Source organism: Acomys minous (assembly GCF_964271855.1).
Source record: "Acomys minous genome assembly, chromosome: 13".
In the NCBI taxonomy this organism is placed as follows: domain Eukaryota; kingdom Metazoa; phylum Chordata; class Mammalia; order Rodentia; family Muridae; genus Acomys; species Acomys minous.
Genome location: NC_140495.1, coordinates 63,706,987 through 63,725,607, shown reverse-complemented (window position 1 = coordinate 63,725,607; position 18,621 = coordinate 63,706,987). Strand labels below are relative to the sequence as shown.

At 48.8% G+C, this 18,621-nt stretch overlaps 1 long non-coding RNA gene across 1 annotated transcript; it reads right to left on the bottom strand.

Annotated features, from left to right (window-relative positions):
- Window positions 1–2,776: 2,776 nt before the first annotated feature.
- LOC311580526 lies at window positions 2,777–17,020 on the bottom strand. The gene is made up of 3 exons (XR_014773491.1): window positions 16,915–17,020; window positions 15,543–15,673; window positions 2,777–2,989 (listed from the first exon to the last, which is right to left on the bottom strand). It is a non-coding gene; the product is annotated as an uncharacterized lncRNA (long non-coding RNA).
- Between the last annotated feature and the right edge of the window lie 1,601 nt (window positions 17,021–18,621).

Sequence of the window (18,621 nt, the reverse complement as noted above, 5' to 3'; positions counted from 1 at the left end):
CACACACACACACACACACGGAGAGACAGAGAGAGAGAGAGAGAGAGAGAGAGAGAGAGAGAGAGAGAGAGAGAGAGAGAGAACAGTCACCCATTTTCTCTGCTGCAGCACAGTTTAGCATGAGCCCTGATGGGTAATGGAAGCTCCTTTGTCTCATCTTCCTCTCTATCCCCTCTCCTCCTCAGTCCCACTCCACCCTTGACCTTGGTCAATCAGATCATCATCTAATCTAATTGAGAAAATAGATTTAAAAGTGTTTCCCTCTGCCTGGCACATCATTGTGACTGGATATATGAGTGTGTAGTGTGTGTATGTGTGTGTGTGTGTGTGTGTGTGTGTGTGTGTGTGTCTGTGTGTGTGTGTGTGTCTGTGTGTGTGTGTCTGTGTGTGTGTCTGTGTGTGTGTGTGTGTGTGTGTGTGAATATTGAGGCCAGAGGATGCTGCTGAGTGCCCGCCTGAATGGCTTGCCACCTTACTTTTTGAGATAGAGTCTCTCACTGAAGCTGAAGGTAGTTTGGCCCCATGGAGCCCCGTGTTTCTGCCTCCCCAGAGCTGAGGTGACAGGTCCACACCCCCACGCCTGGCTTTTTAAGTGGGTGCTGGGACACGAATCCAAGTCTTCATGCTTGCATTTTTTTACCTGCCTGAGTCATCATCACACCAGATCCCCACGGCCATTTCATCAAGAACAAGTAAGCTAATCCTTCTCCTGTTCCTCCCATCTGCCCACCTACACCACGTAGCTGGGGCCCACGCGGACCTGTCATCATTCTCCTGACTGTGGACGCCCTGGTCCTGCAAAGCCCTCCTCAGTTCAGCTGCCATGGCACAGCCATGCCTGTCTTTCTCTCCAAGGCCCTGGATTTTGTAGAAACATCTGACCCCTGGGTGTGACAAATGGCTTTGTGAGTGGAAAGGCGTTTACATGTAATTCGTATCACAACAGACTCCAGAGCTGAGCTCAGGGCATCAAAAAGCTTCTCCAGCTAAGAATGGATGCATTGCCTCTATTAATATCTCTCCAACAAAGGCCCTGCCCTCTCTGCCCCCCGGCTCCTCTATGATCTGGGTTTATTAATGTGGCGGGCCCTCCCTCCCCTGTTAAGCTGCCCTCACCACAGACTTTCATTCCAGCCTTCTGTCTACCGTGCGTGGAACACACCTCCTTGGCGAGCATTTAATGGAAGAAGAAGGCAGGGGGGTGGGTGGGTGGGTGGAATAAGGGAACCTCCAGCATCATAAATCGTAAAAATCAAACAACAGAACAGTCTCTCCTGGGAAATAAATTCTGAAGAGTCAAGAGGGGGAACGAGAGGCCCTGTGATTATTGTAATCCCACTCCAGATGCGTGGTGCCCTCCCCCAACAAAACCAGAATTAAACGCAAGCCCCGTTTAAAGAGATAATGAGGGTGCGAGTGTGTAAGACAATGTTTGGCAAACAGTACATGCCCAACTAATGTTTACTTGAAAACAAATAAGTGCATACGTACAGCAGCACTGTGAACCATTCTGGCAAGGAGTCGTCCCCTCCCCCCCAAGCCTGGCCAGACAAGATGGGTTACTGTAAAATTTACAATGTAAATGGTGTGCCTGTGTTGACCCTGGTGTGTGCTTTACACCTTCATGCTTAAGAGCCGATTTGACTGAGCTGCAGGAGGGAACGTGCAGTTGGCCTGGAGAGCCCATAAGGACTCCTGAAGAGCAGACAGCACACAGAGGCCACACTGTTTTTCACAACGCTTGAACCTTCACAAGCACTGGAGACCCCCATCTGTGCCACACACCATGCTAAACTGGGGGCCACTCTTTATGACAACTGAAGAGAGGGCCAATGGAGTGACTCAGTGGGTAAGGGTGCTTGCTGTCAAGTCTGGGGGACCCAAATTCCAATCCCCATGGTGGAAGGAGAGAAACTGCCTCCCTGTAAGTTCTCCTCCGACCCCATGCATGCTGCATGGTACCCACCCCCCATCACTAAATAAAGAAAATGTCAAGATAAAACTAGAGTGATCACACATCTCTTCTTAACTCCTAGAGTCAAAAAGAAAACGAAAATCCATGAAGAGCATCAGCTTTGTAGAAAAGACATGGGGGGGGGGGAGGGCAAAAGTAAAAAAAAAAAAATAGCGACAAGAAGAGCCTCCTCCTGCTTAGTTAACCCAGGAGGTCAGTGCCAAAGTCATGTAGGCCATGGGTCTCAGGTAAGGTATCCAAAATGGGAACCAAAGGGGTGGCTTCAATCTGTCTCCCAGGCTTCCTGGGGAAATCAAATGAAAAAGCTCTTTGCAGAATGGAAGCCTAAACACAGGATCCGGCAGCAGTGTGTGGAGGAGGGCAGGGAAGGTGAGGGCCAAAGAAAGAGAGGCTTGCTGTTGTACCAGAAAGCTGTTCTTTGTCACAGTGGCACCAGGTAACAGGAACAAGAATGACAGGCGGCCTCGGGTCCTGTGCCTTTATCCTTGTCCTTACAGACAAGCAGTCTGTATAGAACACTGGTCATATTGATGTCCACAATCCTTAGCTGTGCTGCCTGTGTGCCCCGGGGCTGTCAGCCAGTGGCTAAGTAGCCCCATGTTGGTCCTTTGCCTCCTGGCTTCCTTATATTTTGGGTGGACCAACATGTTATCCATCACGGCAAAACCAACCAAGTTTAGGGAGTGCTCAGGATGTCTACACAAAGATGCCACACAGATGTAGGCTCAGCCCTAAAGTACTTGTGTCCTTCAAAGGGACTGTTCCTCTCCCTCAGGACCTTTAAAAGTTAGTCTGTTTGTCTTGATTTCTGCCCCATTGCTTGATGTGTCTCCCAGCTTCCCCATCTCCACAGGTCTTCAGCAAGCCTCAGATTGCTGCGTGCCAGGAGGCCCACGGCTCTGCAGGTAATGGTCAGGAAGTACCGTCGGCCCAGTGTGACAGCTGGTGGCCTTTGCTGCATGCCGACTCCAGATCCCACGGCTCCAACACCTCCTGGTATCTCCCAAATGGCACCTTAAACAAAGAATAAAACAGACAAATGCCCCTGTGTCATTTTTTTTTCCACATTCAGTTTAGTGCCCAGGTCCCATAGAAAAAGTGTCATACCCACTTGTACATCCCAGACATGGTACTGTCCCTAGACCTCCTCCATCTTGAAACTCTGGGGCCCACAGGAGACTTAGATATCACCTATACCACAGTCTAACCAGGGCCCCTGAGCCCCCTAAGGCATACCGAGCTCTAGAGGTATTACGGACCTTTCCTAGGGTCTCTATCAGACATTACCCTCTACAGGAGAGCTGATGTGATTACAGAAAGGCGGCTCCCATAGTGGCCTGTTGATTTTCTCCTAAAGAAGCCGGCAGTGGGGAAGGTCTGTAGGCCTCTATTCCACTCCCTAATATGCCTCCAGCTATACGTAATTCCACCCCGCCTACTCTTGGGAAACGCTAGGCAAGAACACAGAGGGTGGGAGTTCACCAAAGCGAAGACCCTGTAGTTACAGAGAAGAAAGTAGGTGTTCATGCTGGGCAGCGATGTCTGGCGCTGCAGCTGGTCAGGGGCTAGCCATGCTCCCGTATGCAAGCCTTCACTCAGGCTCCTGAAAGGAAGCCCAGTGGTCACGCTGGTTCCCAAACTGGACTTGAGTGGACCCATTCTTCTGGTCTGCCCTTGATGCCCTATCTGGGGTCAGTGGATGGTCCGTCACCTCTCACCAGGACAAGTCATCGCTCCGTTTTAAAAGTCACTCATAATGAACGCATAGGAGTCTGCCTCTGACCGATGAGACGGAGGAAGTGGTCAGGTGTACCCGCCTTGGGTGGAGTTATGTCAGCCCAGTGTGGCTTCTCAGGTTAGTTGCCACGGACACCTTGTGATTAGCAGGCTTCTCCTTTAAAACAGTATCAATTGAGTTGCTTTTTGTTGTTGTTGTTGTTTTTGTTTGTTTGTTTTTTGTTTTTTAAATAGGTTAAGCTCATGACAAGTGGATTTTGTCTTAAAAAAAAAAAAAGAAAGAAAAGAAAAAGATTTCCAGAGAGGAAAAAGAATGAAGAATTCCTCAGAGGCAACAAGATAGGAAGCGAGCCCTCATTTTACAGTGAGGACAAAGTGGCAGAAGGTCTGTCTTTCCCAACCCCCCGCCCCCCAGCTTGCTGTTTTGCTTCCTGGCCCACATTCTCTATCCTGGGCTAAGTGGTAGGGAGTAGTGGGAAGTCCATGGGGTCTGTGATGGCCCATGATGCCCCGCGGCTCACTACCTGTAAGCAGAGAGGTGGCACACGTGCCTGCAGCAGCCTGTGGAGCTAGATTCCTTAGCCTTTCAGGGACGTTGACTCAGGTAAAACCAGGTCCTCGACTCTGTCACAGAAAAGAAGTTCTGGGTGGGTCAGTGTGAAGCAAAGTTGGGATTTATTAAGACATGTTTACTAAAGATCTTAAAGACAAAAGTTAAAAGGAAGAGAGGCGTGTGGGAAGAAAGTAAGACTACTAGAAACCATGGGTGTGGATCCTCAAGGAAAAGGCCCAAATAGAGTCTTAGCACTGGCCAGATACACATTTTGGTAGCTCCCAAAAGGCTGCTTTCCCCTCGTTTTATTTTCTCTTTCTCCCTTTAATAAGGGAGAAGCAGAGTGGCCCCAGAACGCCTTGCATGGAGTTAGAGTCAGATAGAATGAAACCAGGAGCAGCTATGTTGCACAAGGGGGTGGGGTGTATAACTGTAAATTCTAGTGAGAGTCCTAGAAAATTGCAAGTTTTCAGCTGGGAAGCAAACGTTAAATATGTTGGGAATCTTGGTTCTCAGCTGAGTGGAGAGGTGTTCTTTTTTTCTGTTCCCAAGTCTCTGTCACTTCCCCTGCCTTTCTACTTGCCTCAGCCACCACGAAACACACGTGGATTTTTTTTAATTTTAAGTGAAATTAAAATTACACCTATATTAAAGGTAAGCAAAATTCAATCTGCCTCCCCTGGCATACCAGGCCTGCTTCACGCCTTATTTAGTTATGTGTGGCAGTGTGGCAGTGTGCTAGTCAGCAGAGCTGAGGGGCCCTTCCGTGTTGTAGAAAAACTCTACTGGACAGACCACTTTAGACATGGTCACTCTTCCAGAAAAGGTTCCCAGCCGCGGGACTGAGCAGGACGTGGAGGTATTCTCACAGCACCTGACCTATGGTGTGTGGCTTATCAAGAACCTGCGACCAGACCATTTCTGATTTCATTGCCCCCGTCCCCCCCCCCCCCGGAGTCAATTGGAGTCACATATAATACCCTCCCCCGAGCACACAAAGAAAGAGAGGCTACGAGAAGGGCCAGCGTCTGCCTAAAGGGCCAGCTCCTCACTTCCGGGTGATTTCCAGGACCACTCGTCCCTTAGAAATTTTAACCCCCTGTGCTGCCCAGCATCCATTCGGGCTTTGGAACCGGGTCTTATCTTCCCTGGGCAATGTGTTTAAGAATGGTTCCTCTTAGTCAAAGCTGTAGTGGACCTGGCAAGCGAAATCAGGCTGGCGCACCCCAAAGCAAGTTTTAGCTTAACACAGAGATTCTTCTGGGGCAGCGGGGATATCAGGATGCTGTGTTCCACTCAAGAATCCAGCAGAGGGGGCTGTTGCATAGAGGCGGCTCCCTTTGAGGCAGTCACTGATAGTGTGCTGACTCTAAGGGGAGGAACGTGTCTCTTCATCCTTAGGGGACCCCCAAAGGCACCCTCCACTCATGTGTCACAGCTAAAAGCCTTCGGACAGGCGCAGGAAAGCCCCTGGCGATATTTCTGTGCATTTAACCTAATGAATTTTCCCTTCCCGCTTCCAAATGACAACGTTATTTTCTCAGGTGCCATATTTAGCAGCCGTCAGAAGCTGGGATCTGGCAAGATCAACAGCTCTAAAGCAAGAGGCTCCAAAAACTCAGATGGGTTTTCCCCTCCCTGCCCGCCTTCTCCTTTCCCAGGCACCCAGGGCTGAGACCACCTGCAAAGGAACAGAAAATGCGTTTCTGCTTTCCTTGTCCAACACCCCTTTCTCCTTTCACACTGACAATGACGTTCAAAATCTTTCTCTTCAAACACAGATTGGCAGCTGGGTCCATAATCTCTCACCATCTTCTGAGAGTGAGGCTTGCTCAGCCTCAGCACAGAGGAAAAGGTTCATTAGAATTTCCGACTTCTGTGATTTCTCTCCTCCTGTTTCCTATTGAAGGGGGGTGTACCATGAGTGAAAGACCCAGAGAAAGGCCCTACTTTTAGCATCCTCGAGAAAGTAGTGGGGGAAGACAGGGTGAGTACCCTTTACAACATCATAGTGAGGAGCCAGGGACAAGCTCTCTGTCTTGTAATACTCCCCTTGAAGGTGTAGGGGCTCCCGATTTAAATGGCAAGCCTGACCAGCCGGTCCAGTGGCTCACACGTGTAATCCCAGCATTTGGGAGGCAGAGGCAAGAGGATCTCTGTGAGTTCAAGGCCAGCCTGGTCTACAAAGTGAGTCCAGGACGGCCAGGGCTATTACACACACACACACACACACACACACACACACACACACACACACACACCAAAAAAGAAAAACACCCTGTCTCAAACAAACAAAATAGCAAGGGAGAGGGTAGAGACAGCTAAGGACAGAGGCCCTGAGGTCACAGCTTCCATGGAAACCAGAGGTACCTGCCCTGCTTTTGCGGCACCATGTGTGGCAGCTCAGTGTCTGTCTCAAAGCAAGCAGAGGAAACATGAGCTGGAGGTTGGTGGGGAAGAGCCCCCTGAGGGCGGTTCTCCTGCGTGACCAGGGAAAGGTGAAAGAACTGGGGAAATTCTCAAGCAAAACACAGTATATTTGCTTCTGTCTATCTTGGTGGGGGATTTCTTCAAAGTAACCTTCTACAGCTTGGAAGTGTTTGGGGAACGCAGCCACAGAGTATGAAGAAACAAATATTCGTAGTGTTCATTGCTAGATCCATGGACTAGGAGGAGAAGCATCCCAGATTTGAGGCCAAACTGGTTCAAATCCCATCTGCTTCAACTGAAATAACCGGAGGCACCTTGCTGGCCTCCATCCATCTTCTCATCTCTAAAATACTAGGGTGAGTTTGTATTAGTCGCCCTTCTTGTTGCCGTGACAACACACCAGGCCAAAGCAACTTAAGGAGAGATCTTACTTGAGCTCCCAAATCAAGGAGACACAGTCTGTCATGGCCGGTTGTGGGGGTGAGGGATGGAGCCATGGCATCCAGAATTTGAGGCACCTGTGGCATAGTTTCACAGACAGGAAGCAGAGAGAAGTGACTGCTGGTTGGTACCCGCCCACTTTCTCCCTTTTATTCAGCCCAAGCCCCCAGCCCTTAGAATGGTGCAGCCTATGTCTCAGGTAGATCTTCCTACCCCCAATTTCTGAAATCTGGAGATTCCCCTCACAGATAGGCCCAAAGGACTGTTTCCATGGTGATTTGAAAGCCTGTCAATTTGACAATCAACACCGGCCACCATGCTACTTTTATAAAGTCACCAGAAGGTACAGACGGCCTGGGCGGTGTAAAAGCAGTGAGTGCTGTGGCCGGAGTGTGATAAGCACTCAGGAAATGTCACCTGATGCTAATACTTTGCTAACGAATCTGTGCTACAGTGTTCCTCTGTGTTCCGGGGTATCGAGGTGTTCTTGGTAGGCTTTTAGGAACTTGATACAAATAGAGTAATCTGGAAAGAACTTTGGGTGAGAACACTGCTCTACCCAGACTGCCTCATATGCACATCCATTTGCAAGTCCTCATATTCTCCTAACTAATGATTCAGATGGGAGGGCCCAGCCCACTGTGGTGGGGACACTCCTGATACCTGAGTGATATAAGAAATCAAGTAACGTCACCCCTACATTCTTGTGTCTTCGGTACAGAAAGGTACTCTGCGAGCTACAAAAACAGAAACGTAAATGCCAACTCAACCACAATCGCTTTGTTCTACAATGAACCAGAAACGAGTTAGCCTATGGACCTGGTATAAAAGCAAATACTACTGTTCTAAAAGAAAAACATAACAATAAAATGATTCCTAATGGCATTCCGTTACACTCAGTAGACCACTGCCTTGCTTGGACACCTTCAGCGTGCAGCATGCTTTCTCACACAGCAGATGGGAACACATCCACAGACCCCATAGGCAGACATTGTGCAGAGAGTGGGAGGCCTTGGAACACTCAGCCCTGAACGGGATGTCTTTATCAAATCCCTCCCCTCAGGGCTCAGGGAAAGCTTAGGAAGAGGAGATAGAGTGTGAAGAGCCAGTGGGATGGAGGAATCAAGAAAACTAGACCTTCTTAATCAATATGATCAAAGTGCATACAAACTCACTGAGACAGACACAGCGGGCACAGGGCCTGCACAGGGCTGCATCAGGTCCTCTGCACAGATAGTATGGCTTGCAGTTTGGTATTTTTATGAGATTCCTGGATGTGCCAACGCATGGGTCTCTGATTTTTATGCCTTCTCTTGGGCTCTTTTCCTTCTGCTTGTTTGTCTTGTCCAACGCCAATGTATTAATTTTTGTTTTATCTTACTATAGTTATTTTATTACCACGCCTTAGAAGTCTGTTTGTTTCCTCATGATAAGCAGAAAGGGGGGGGCTGAATCCAGATGGGAGGGGAGCTGGGGGAGGAACTGGGAGAAATAGAGGAAGGGGAAATTATAATGAGGATTATTATATGAGAACAAAAAAGTCTATTTCCAAGAACAGGAAAAGAGAGGAGAAATGAGGCTGAGCAGGTCATGGGGAGCAAGCCACACTGTTCTGTGACCTCTGTTTCAGTTCCTGCCTCCAGGGTCCCTGCTTGAGTTCCTGCCCTACCCTCGCTTCACGAGAGACCGTAAGCTATAACATAAACTAAACCTTTCCCCCACCTCAAGTTGGTTTGAATTATGGTCTTTATTACTCATGAAGAAATGTCATGGAAGATGCTGGGTACAACTTGAGATATATTCTAGGGAACTCAGCATCCTCCATTTCTGCATGGGCTAATCTGAAGTCACTGGCGTTAGAACATCAATCTCAACCATCTTGCTTTGTGTCTTAGTTACCCAGAAAAAGGGAAGCTTATTATTTCCATGTTGGGGGATCTCAGATGGGTTAGCCATGATTTGTTCCCCAATGGTCAGATACGGCTGGGCAGTGTCAGTAACCACCAAAAAGTGAGCTGGTGTATATTTCAGCCATCTCATATGTTTTTATTAAGCATCTACCGAGTGCTAGGCTGTGCACCAGACTCTGCGGACTCCAATCCTGACTGGACACAAGTCTGCCTGCAGCCTTCAGAAGCCTCAGCAGGCCACAGGGAAGACCAGTGACACGGGGTGATGAGTGCCAGGCAGGCTGCACACAGGCACCGTGGAGGTGGGTGAAGCAGTGAGGGGTACAGAGTTCTTCTAGAAGCACAAGGCCATGTCTTGAAATGGGTCCTGGGGACTGAAAACAGATTCAGGCAAACCTGAAGCCATTACGTGTTTAGCAAGTGCCATGGTTCCAGGCAGGGACCGTGATGGGTTGTGGCAGTCAGTGAGGAGGGCGGTGGAACTAATTCCAAAGACTGCATTCGCCTCTTCATGACCACAGTTTCTGTGAGGAATGCTTCCTCCAGGTAAGAATGCTCAATGCCTTAGCAGTTTGCACTGAGGCTGACAGTCCAACACCAAAATTAAAGACCCAGAGGAGACACACACGCACCTGGGAAACTCCTGTCCCAGACCCTTAACATGGAAACAAACGGCTGGCCGTGGGGCCCAGTCTAGAGTGTTCTACAGAAGCAGACACCACAGATGCTTTGCTCAGACCATCAGACCTCCCTCAAAAGCCCTGAAACCTCTCTTCACTAGCCAGTGTCACAGTAGAAGCCAATGGCTTTGTGATGTGGACAGCCTAATTTTATAAGCTAAGTGGCAACATTAAAAACACAAAGTTACAGGAAGCAGGGTGGGGTGGGGTGGTTGAAGATATGGCTCAGTCATTTACAACGCTCCCTGCTCTTCTAGAGAATCTGAGTTCAGTTCCCAGCACCATGTCTCACAGCAGTCCATAACTCAAGCTCTGGGGAGAGCCAGCATCTCACTCTGCCCCCTTGGGCACCTGCAATCACACACACACACACACACACACACACACACACACACACATAACTAAAAACAAAATAAACCTTTAAAAAATACAGTTGGAGCTGTGGTGTGGCTCAGTGGGTAAAGGTCCCATCAAGTCTGACAACCCAAGTTTAGTTCCTGGAACCCATATAGTAAGAAGGAGATCGAGCTCTGCCTCTCTCTCTCTCTCTCTCTCTCCCCCAACTCATGAATGAGTAAATACAAATGCAATAATAAACCAATAACTCATGTTGAAATGGGATGGACTTATTCCCACTGTACTCACTTCTCCTAATCAGCAACTGCAACCTCCGTGCTGATTATGGGCTGGCTGGCCAAACAGCAGACAGACCTGTGGCCAGCTCAGCCCCACATTTAGGTAGGATTTCCAAGGTGCCAAGAAACCTGCCTGCACAGCGGTGTTCCAGTACGGTATTTGGGATTTCAATAGGAGTCAGGGGAATTTTGAGTCTTGTTTGTCTATTTTAGCTTTTCTTTTTTTAGGCAAAGGAGAACTCTCATTGAAGTGAAATTTACAGGGGACAGAGGGTGGGATGTAACTCAGCTGGTAGAGGGCCTGGCTAGTGTGTATGAAGCCTTGGGTTCAAGTCCCGATACTCCATAAAACGGGTGCGTACCAGTAACAGAGGCCATCCTCAGCTATATAGTGTTCATGAGGTCAGCCTGGGACACAGGAGAGCCTGTTTTGAAGAAAAAAAGAGGGAGGTGGGGGAGAGAGGAAGGGAAGAGTAAATAAAGTGGAGTAGAGAGAGGAGGAAGAGAGACTATATCTTACAGTGCAGCCCTGTACAGACTATCTAACAAATAGTCAGTTAGTATTTACTGCACCGGATACTTTAGCTCGGTTCAAAAATAATCCTGTAAGACAGACACCATGCAGGTGACAGGCTTAAGACGCTGTGAAGTTAAAAGGATCAGTGGCTAGGTGGCGGACTTGTGATTCCAGCCTATTGGCCTGGCTTCAGAGGCCTCCCTTAACGGCTACGTGGAGAAAGCAGATGGGGCCTGGATTTAACCCAGGTAGAGGACAGAGATGTGAGATGTCCTATGGGGATCCGCAGGCACACTTCCGGGAGTTTATAGCTCCATCAAACAATTCTGAGGCCACAGGGCTGAGATACTAGCTGGCAAAGGTCACAATAAGTCATCCTCTCCTTCCTGAAAGGAGTAGTGGATCAGCAGTTGGTCCAACTCCATTGTCAAAAATCTGAGTTTTTAAAAAAGATTTACTTATTATTTATACAGTACTCATACCAGAAGAGGGCCCAGATTGCATTATAGGTGGTTATAAATCACCATGTGGTTGCTGGGAATTGAACTCAGGACCTTCGGAAGAACAGACAGTGTCCTTAACCTCTGAGCCATCACTCCAGCCCCAAAAATCTGACTTCTTCAGAGAATGTGACTTACTGCAGGAGCATGGTGCCTGCCTGGGAAGCGCTTGGATGCTGAACACGGATGCAGGCCCAGGTAGAAGGCCTAGACTCTGCATATCGAGGAGCGTTGAAAAACAGAAGTGAAAGAAGGCTCTTCCTTTATGAGCAAGCTAGAGTTAGGCTAATAGTAGCAGATGCCTATAGCAAGCGCCTACACGGCCTAACAGGACTCTGGCTAGCAATTTTCAGGTCCTTTAACACATCAGAGACCCAGGAGGGTAACTCCCCGGCCGAGGCATCGCGTGATTACAGTTGCAGGGCAGCTCAGGAAGACAGTCTGACATGAAGCTGTCAGGCCTTCCCATGAGGCGACGCTGAAGGGTTTCGGTTTCCATCTCAATAAAACAGTTTTGCTAATTTCACAACTGCAGAACAAACAAAACCATGAGTCATGCCTCACAATTTCCCGGTGAATTTGCTACGTGATTGCATCTCTGACGAGCGCATATTTTCCAAGGACAAAGGAGACCTTCGTGGGAGTATTTTTTGACCTGACGGACACTTGCTAAAGGGAGATAGTGCAAGATTCCCAACACCAGAACCCAAATGAGACTTGGTAGCGCTTGGCTATGAATTTTCCCATCTCCACAAGCGCACTGTACCGCCTGGCTTTCTCTTTGTGTGTACATGTGTACGTGTGTACGTGTGTACATGTATGTGCAGGTGCATGTGTGTGGTGGCCAGATGGCAATATCTAGCATTGCTCATTAGGTATGTCCCCCTTTTGAGACCAGCTTTCTTGATGGTTCTGATACTTTCCCGGGAGGCTAAGAACTAGGCAGTGAGCTCCAGGGTGAATCCCGCCTGCCTGTGCCTCCCCAACACTGAGATTACAAGCATGGGTCACCACATGTGCCTTTTAAACATGAACTTGGGTTCTCACATTTATAGAACAGGCTGACTGAGACCCTTGCCGTCTGTTGTAGTTGTTGTTGTTGTTTTGGTTTTTTATTATCTCTGAACCATATTTCCATCCTCTATAATTGTGTGAAATGAACTCTTCTAGGCCAACCATTTTCTTTTTAATGGTGGATGGAGTGGTGGGAGGATGTGTAGACTCTTCCAAGACTCTGCTATTTAAAAGACTCAGAGAGTCTCCATTTTCGGGTGGAAGAAATGGAGAGAAGCCAGACTCAGACCCTGAGAGATATACCCAGCGGGCGCACACTGCAGCCCAACAGACAATTAGTTAACAGCAGCCAGAGGGGCAAGGAAGCCACCACTAAGTGCAGAAGAGCAAGCAGCCAGGACTGATGTCACTAGACCTACAGTCCCCAAAGAGGTCTCACCAGGCTGAGATACTGTTTTGTCTTCCCAAGGTTTGATTGTTTTTTCTTTTCTTTTTCTTTTTTTTTTTTCTTTTGGTTTTTCAAGACAGGGTTTCTCTGTGTAGCCTTGACTGTTCTGGACTGTCCTCTGCCTCCCAAGTGCTGGGGTTAAAGGCGTGTGCCACAACACCTGGCTTGTTTTTTCTTTTAAAATATATGTTCATTAACCTTGGAAATTTAACTCGGGGCATGTGTTAATCCAAAACTAGACTCTGATCTCATCTCATCTCATCTCTGTACAGTTGCTTGCTACAGTGTATTCCACTCAGGCCCCCTGAAATGGTCCATGTTTTCAATTCTTATCAGCAGCCAGAGGGCTAAGCCTTAAGGTAAAGGTCACGGTTTCCCCTATCTCACACCATCACTGCCGTTTACACTCTCCCTGGCTTGCTCTTGTAGAATAGAAACCTGATTCAAGGGGCCTCCTCCCACCAGAGACCCAAAAGCAGTAGTTGTTTTGCCTGCTGAATAAGGTGCTGGAATAAGACTTTGAGTAATGACTGCGCCGTGTCATCCTTCAAGCCACCTAGGGGACCAAGGAGAGTCCTGTCCACTTCAGCGGAGGACTCGTAATCCAATTCTCACAAAGACAGGCACTGGGTTTCTTGCTTATTTGTTGAGGCTTTTTAAATTTAATTTTGTTTTTTATTGTCTTTTTGTTTTTTTTTTTCCTAGTTGGTTTGGGATTTTCTTTCTTTCTTTCCTGTTTGGTATTGCTTTGTTTTTGAGACAGGTTCGCATGTCGGCCAGGCTGTCCTCCAATTTGCTAAGTAGCTGATGGTGACCTTGAACTCCTCCTGATCCTCCTGACTGCCTCCCACACGTTAAGATTATAGGGATGTGCCACCATGTCCCCAGCTTATTATTTGTTTGTTTTGATTTGGTGGGTTTGTTTGTTGTTTTGTGGAGAATCTTGTTAGGGAGTTGAAGCCGGCCTCAAACTCACTATGTGTATATAGGCTGATCTCAAATTCATGGCAATCCCCCTGGCCTAACCTGCTGAACTCAGAAGTTACAGGCTCCCGTGGCTATGCCTGCCTCCCAGAACGTTTAAAAAGACCTGAGGAGGAAGCTTACACTTGAGCTTCTAAGCCTTCTGCACTTCTATTCCTACCACGCAGCAATTGGAGCATTCTACGCTATAAGGGGTTTGCAATGGGTCCCCAGTACAAGCCACCGTGCCCTAGCCAGCCAGAGTTACTAAAGGCCAATCCAGTTGAATCCCTCTTATCTTACAAACTCTCTTGCTGTCTGGGGAGATAAGCTCAGTGGTCAAGCCCTTGCCACCCAAGTGTCCGTGCTGGACAGAGCTCAGACTCCGGAGCCGACACACACATGCCAAGTGGGTGTGGCAGCCTGCTTAGAACTCCAGCCTCTGAAGATGGACACAGGAGACCCCAGAAGCAAGCTGGCTCTGGAGAGATCTCCGGGTTTGGCTGGAGACCATCACTCCAAAGAAGGTAGAAGGACCATCAAGGATGATTCCTGACATTAACTTCCTGTCTACACACACACACACACACACACACACACACACACACACACACACGTGCTCCCATGTAAAAACATGTGCACGCTTGGGGCACACACACACACACACACACACACACACACACACACACACACACAGTCTTCTCTACAGAGAAGAAAGGCCTGAGTGTACATAGGCCATGAGGAGGCCTCCTGACTGCCACTGTCTACCTCTCCATTCTGTCCTACCTCCTAGCCAAGCTCACTAACCTCCAGCCATAGGGGTTGACTTCCTCATTTTGGCCACGGGGTCCTTTGCATACTATGTTCCCACTCCCTGAGGGTCCCATCCCATAATATACCTTTTCCCAGAATGCCCTGTGCCAGCCCTTTACCCAAACCAATCATCATTAAGGTTGAGACCATCATTCATCCCACTGCTTTGTGCCAGGCTCACCCATGGTCCAGGGGAAGAGATTTTTAATTAGGTGAAACTGTAAAGACTGCTGGCCCTACCTGCATCTACCTGTGTTTGTATTCCTACCAGTTTTTGTTTCAGCACCCAACAAACGAAGGGCTACATCAATGCTCATTCCACCTCTGGGACAAATCATCACAAAGTCAGGACTTCTCCCTAAGTAAGTTTCAGGGTCATGGACTGGTTCCCCAGAGCATGTTTATATTTTCACACTCCTCATTAGCCCCAACAATGTCTGAGAAGCTGGAGAAACCAAGGTGGGACACACACGTTACAGGGACCGATGTGCCGCCCTGGGCTCCCCTCTCCCCCAGTGGGTCTAATGGCCGCAGCTAGCATTTACTTAAAGGTTAGGTTCTTGCCAGTGTGGGAAGAGATTTTTCACACGACGTCAGCCCACGAGTGTGATCTGGCTCAGCTATGGTTAGAGCCTGGCCCTGCACTGTGCACCTACAGAGGCTCCATTTCACTCACGCTAAGGCCACAGTCTACACCTGGCTTGTACAGTGTAGAGGTCTGCTTGCTCTCTGATCTCATCTCCGACCCCCCTCCTCCCTTGTCACTGAGCTCCAGCCACGTGGACCCCCTTGAAACACACAGACATAGACACTTTTGGGAGGGATCTGTGTTTCCCATTCCTTTGACTGGAATAATTTCTCCCATCCCCTGCCTCAGAGTCATTTCCCCCCTCAACCTCTCTGACCTCAGGGCCACTGTTTCTCACCCTCCAGAGTGCTCTGGGATTCTCCATTGTCGGCTACATGCCTGTCCATATGCTGCTTTCTCTGCCCACTGGAGCCAGAGAGCCGGGTGAGGTAGGATTTTCTGCCTTCTCTGTCCACTGCTGTATTCCCACTGCCTGGCACAAAGGAGGACGTGTTAATTCTCTTTTATCCCTCACAGCAACCTTAAGAGATATACCAACACCCCCCAACTTCTTCCTTGCCACGTGCCTGCTCAGGTGTTGCTACCCCACTCCCTTTGCCCAACAGGAGAAAAAGAGCCCAGAAACCCAGCTTCTGGATCGTCCACCAGCCCAGAAGCCTGTTCTTGAAACAGGCGTCCTGTTTCGATATCCCACGCCATCATCAGCTAACAGGTTTCCATATGTGTCAGGCCTCCATCAGTTCTTTGTTTTACAAACTTTTGCTGAAAATAGAGGCCCACCCCCTGGGGGGGGGCATTGAGAGCCGGCTCGGTTCTCACCAACTGAGTCAGAAGGCATGTCTGCCCCCTCCACAACCATTTCCCGTTCCCTCTGCTCAACTGTTTTCTCGCTCCTTTATTTATTTATTTTTTCTGAACTGGTAGATTTTGTTGCCATTCCAAGACGGGGCAGTGAAGAAAACCACATTTTAAATCACATGTTCGGGGCCAGAGCTGAGAAACAGTCACACCTCCCCGCCCTAGACTTCAGGGAAGACAGGTGCAACTTGCTCTAAATAGGAGACTGTGTCTGCTGAGGCTGCACACGGGGCAGTTCTGGGCCCTGAGATGTCCATGAAGTTGGTCGCTGTTCCTTCTGGAAGACATTCTAGCTCTTTCCGTGACTTACTACTGCCAGGGCTGCCATTAAGCCTTTCTTCACTTTCTGCTTCTGTAGAAGACCATATTGTATACATTTCATTCCCTCCCCCAAATGAGCGCAGGTCAACCACCCCCTTCCTGTCCTGTGCAGGCTTTTTCATCTCTTCCACTAACTCACAGTGCTGTCTTCCCCTCCCCCCCGCCCCCCGCCCCGAGACAAGGGCTCATGTATCCCAGGTTGGCCTGGAACTCCTGATTCCCTTGCTCCAACCTCCCAGATGTTAGAATTACACACACCAGATTTCTACAGCCCCAGGAATTGAATACGGGGCCTCCACTTTCCTGGTAGGCAAGCACTCTGCCAACTGAGCTACACTCTTTGGGTCACCTCTGTCCTTTCCAAATGTGCCACTTGCATTCAGAATGACCAGTCTTTTTTTTTTCCCCCTCCATATCAAATCACTATGCTCGACAGTTCCTCCTTCTCCTCTCTGAGCCCGTCCTTAACCTTCAGCAACTCTCACACACCCTGGGGATCCGGAGGGGAAGGAGGTCGGTAGAGCGCAAACCTGAGGTTGGTTCAGCAAGACTGAGCACAGCACACTTTCACCACTCTTATGCTCTTGCTACTGCCAGACGGGTGTCACAGGCGGCTGGGGACCTGGTGTTGTCTGCAGTCACAGACCGAATGGAGTGAGACCCGGCTTTCCAGTAGACCCAGGTGGACGAGGCGTCACTCTCTGATTGCCCCCATGGCAATGGTCCATTGATTCAGCCCCCTCCCCCCACTTCCCCTTACTTAATGAGATTTAGCTTTGTGACTTTAAAGCTGACATGCCTTCTGTCAGGATATGCATAGAAAGTCATCATTTTGATTTAAATATGTATATATATATATGTATTATTTATCGTTTGAGAATTTCACGCAAGTATACAGTGTGTCTAAACAAAATCCGTCTCCCATCCCCTCCCTCCTAACTTCCTTTACCCCACCACCATTTCTCCTTCCTAGTTCATATGTATTCTTTTAAATCCATTGAGTGCAAACCGGGCTGCCAGCATGTGCAGGGGTGGAGGGCCACCCACCGGAGCACGAGAACCTACCAAGACTCACAAGCCTGAATAAACATCACTCCCGTGCCCCAGCACTCATCAAGTGCCAATAGCTCCTCAGCCATGACTTCGGGGGCCCTTTCCCCTCAGTACTGGGATTGGGGGTTGCCTGGGTCTCATGCAGGTCTAATCCCTGTGGTCATGGCTATTGTCAGTTCTTACATGGACCCGCTTATTATGTCTGGAAAATACTGTTCGGCATCCATTGTCCACGGCCTCCCGTTCTGATGGTCTTGCTGCCTCTCTCCCCCCAGGATCTCTGAGTCTTGGGAGGAGGGGGTGTGATACAGATGGTGCACACTGGACAGTGAGCATGGGGGGGGGGGAGATTTTCTTCTGATGGTTAAAGATTTCCCAGTCATCAAGAATTCCCTGGACACTTTGCAGATATTCTTGGGTGGTGTTACTGTTTACTGAGTGGAAGTGAATTTGAAACAATTCGTTTCTCCAAGGGGAATTCCCATGGTGCTTTGCGTGGCATGCTGACAGAGCTGGATAAGGACTGAGAACAACACAGAAACCTTGTCCGTCTACTGACCAGCTAACTGACTTCAGGCAAATCACTTGGCTTCTCTCATCTTCAGCATCTACATACTCTATATAGGTATGATTGCGGCTGCTGCTCCAACGTCACAGGACGCGCTGTCAGTGTGCTTCACAATCAATAAATGCCTAACATTTAGGAGCCTTTCCAGAAACATGGACGGAGCTGAGACACCCCCAGTTAAACTTCAGTCAGGCATGATAGTGATGAAGACCTTGTGTCTACACCGCAAAACTCTTTACAGTCTTCAAGGCCCAAGTCAAATGCAAGTTGGTCCTCGACGTGGTCCTTCCTGCTTTCAACTGCCAAGCAGAAAAGATCCAAGGAGATTGGGTAATGCCTGGGACCCAGAGTCATACCTACAAAATGAAACCCGCTGTGTCAGTGCCCATAAAAATGGGCATCAGACAGCATCACAGGAAAAGAATAGAAGAAGAGAGAAACCGAAGGCCCAGAGTCAAAGAATCTGAGATGCAGGGAAAAGGATGGAGCAGACCGGAGACCTGAGAAACAGACCTGGATGTTTCTGCTCAACCAGGAGTGATGGTATCAAGGAGCAAGCAGATAAAAGCAGACTCGCACTCTGAGTGTCTGGAATGTTCCCATGCAGTTGAGTCAC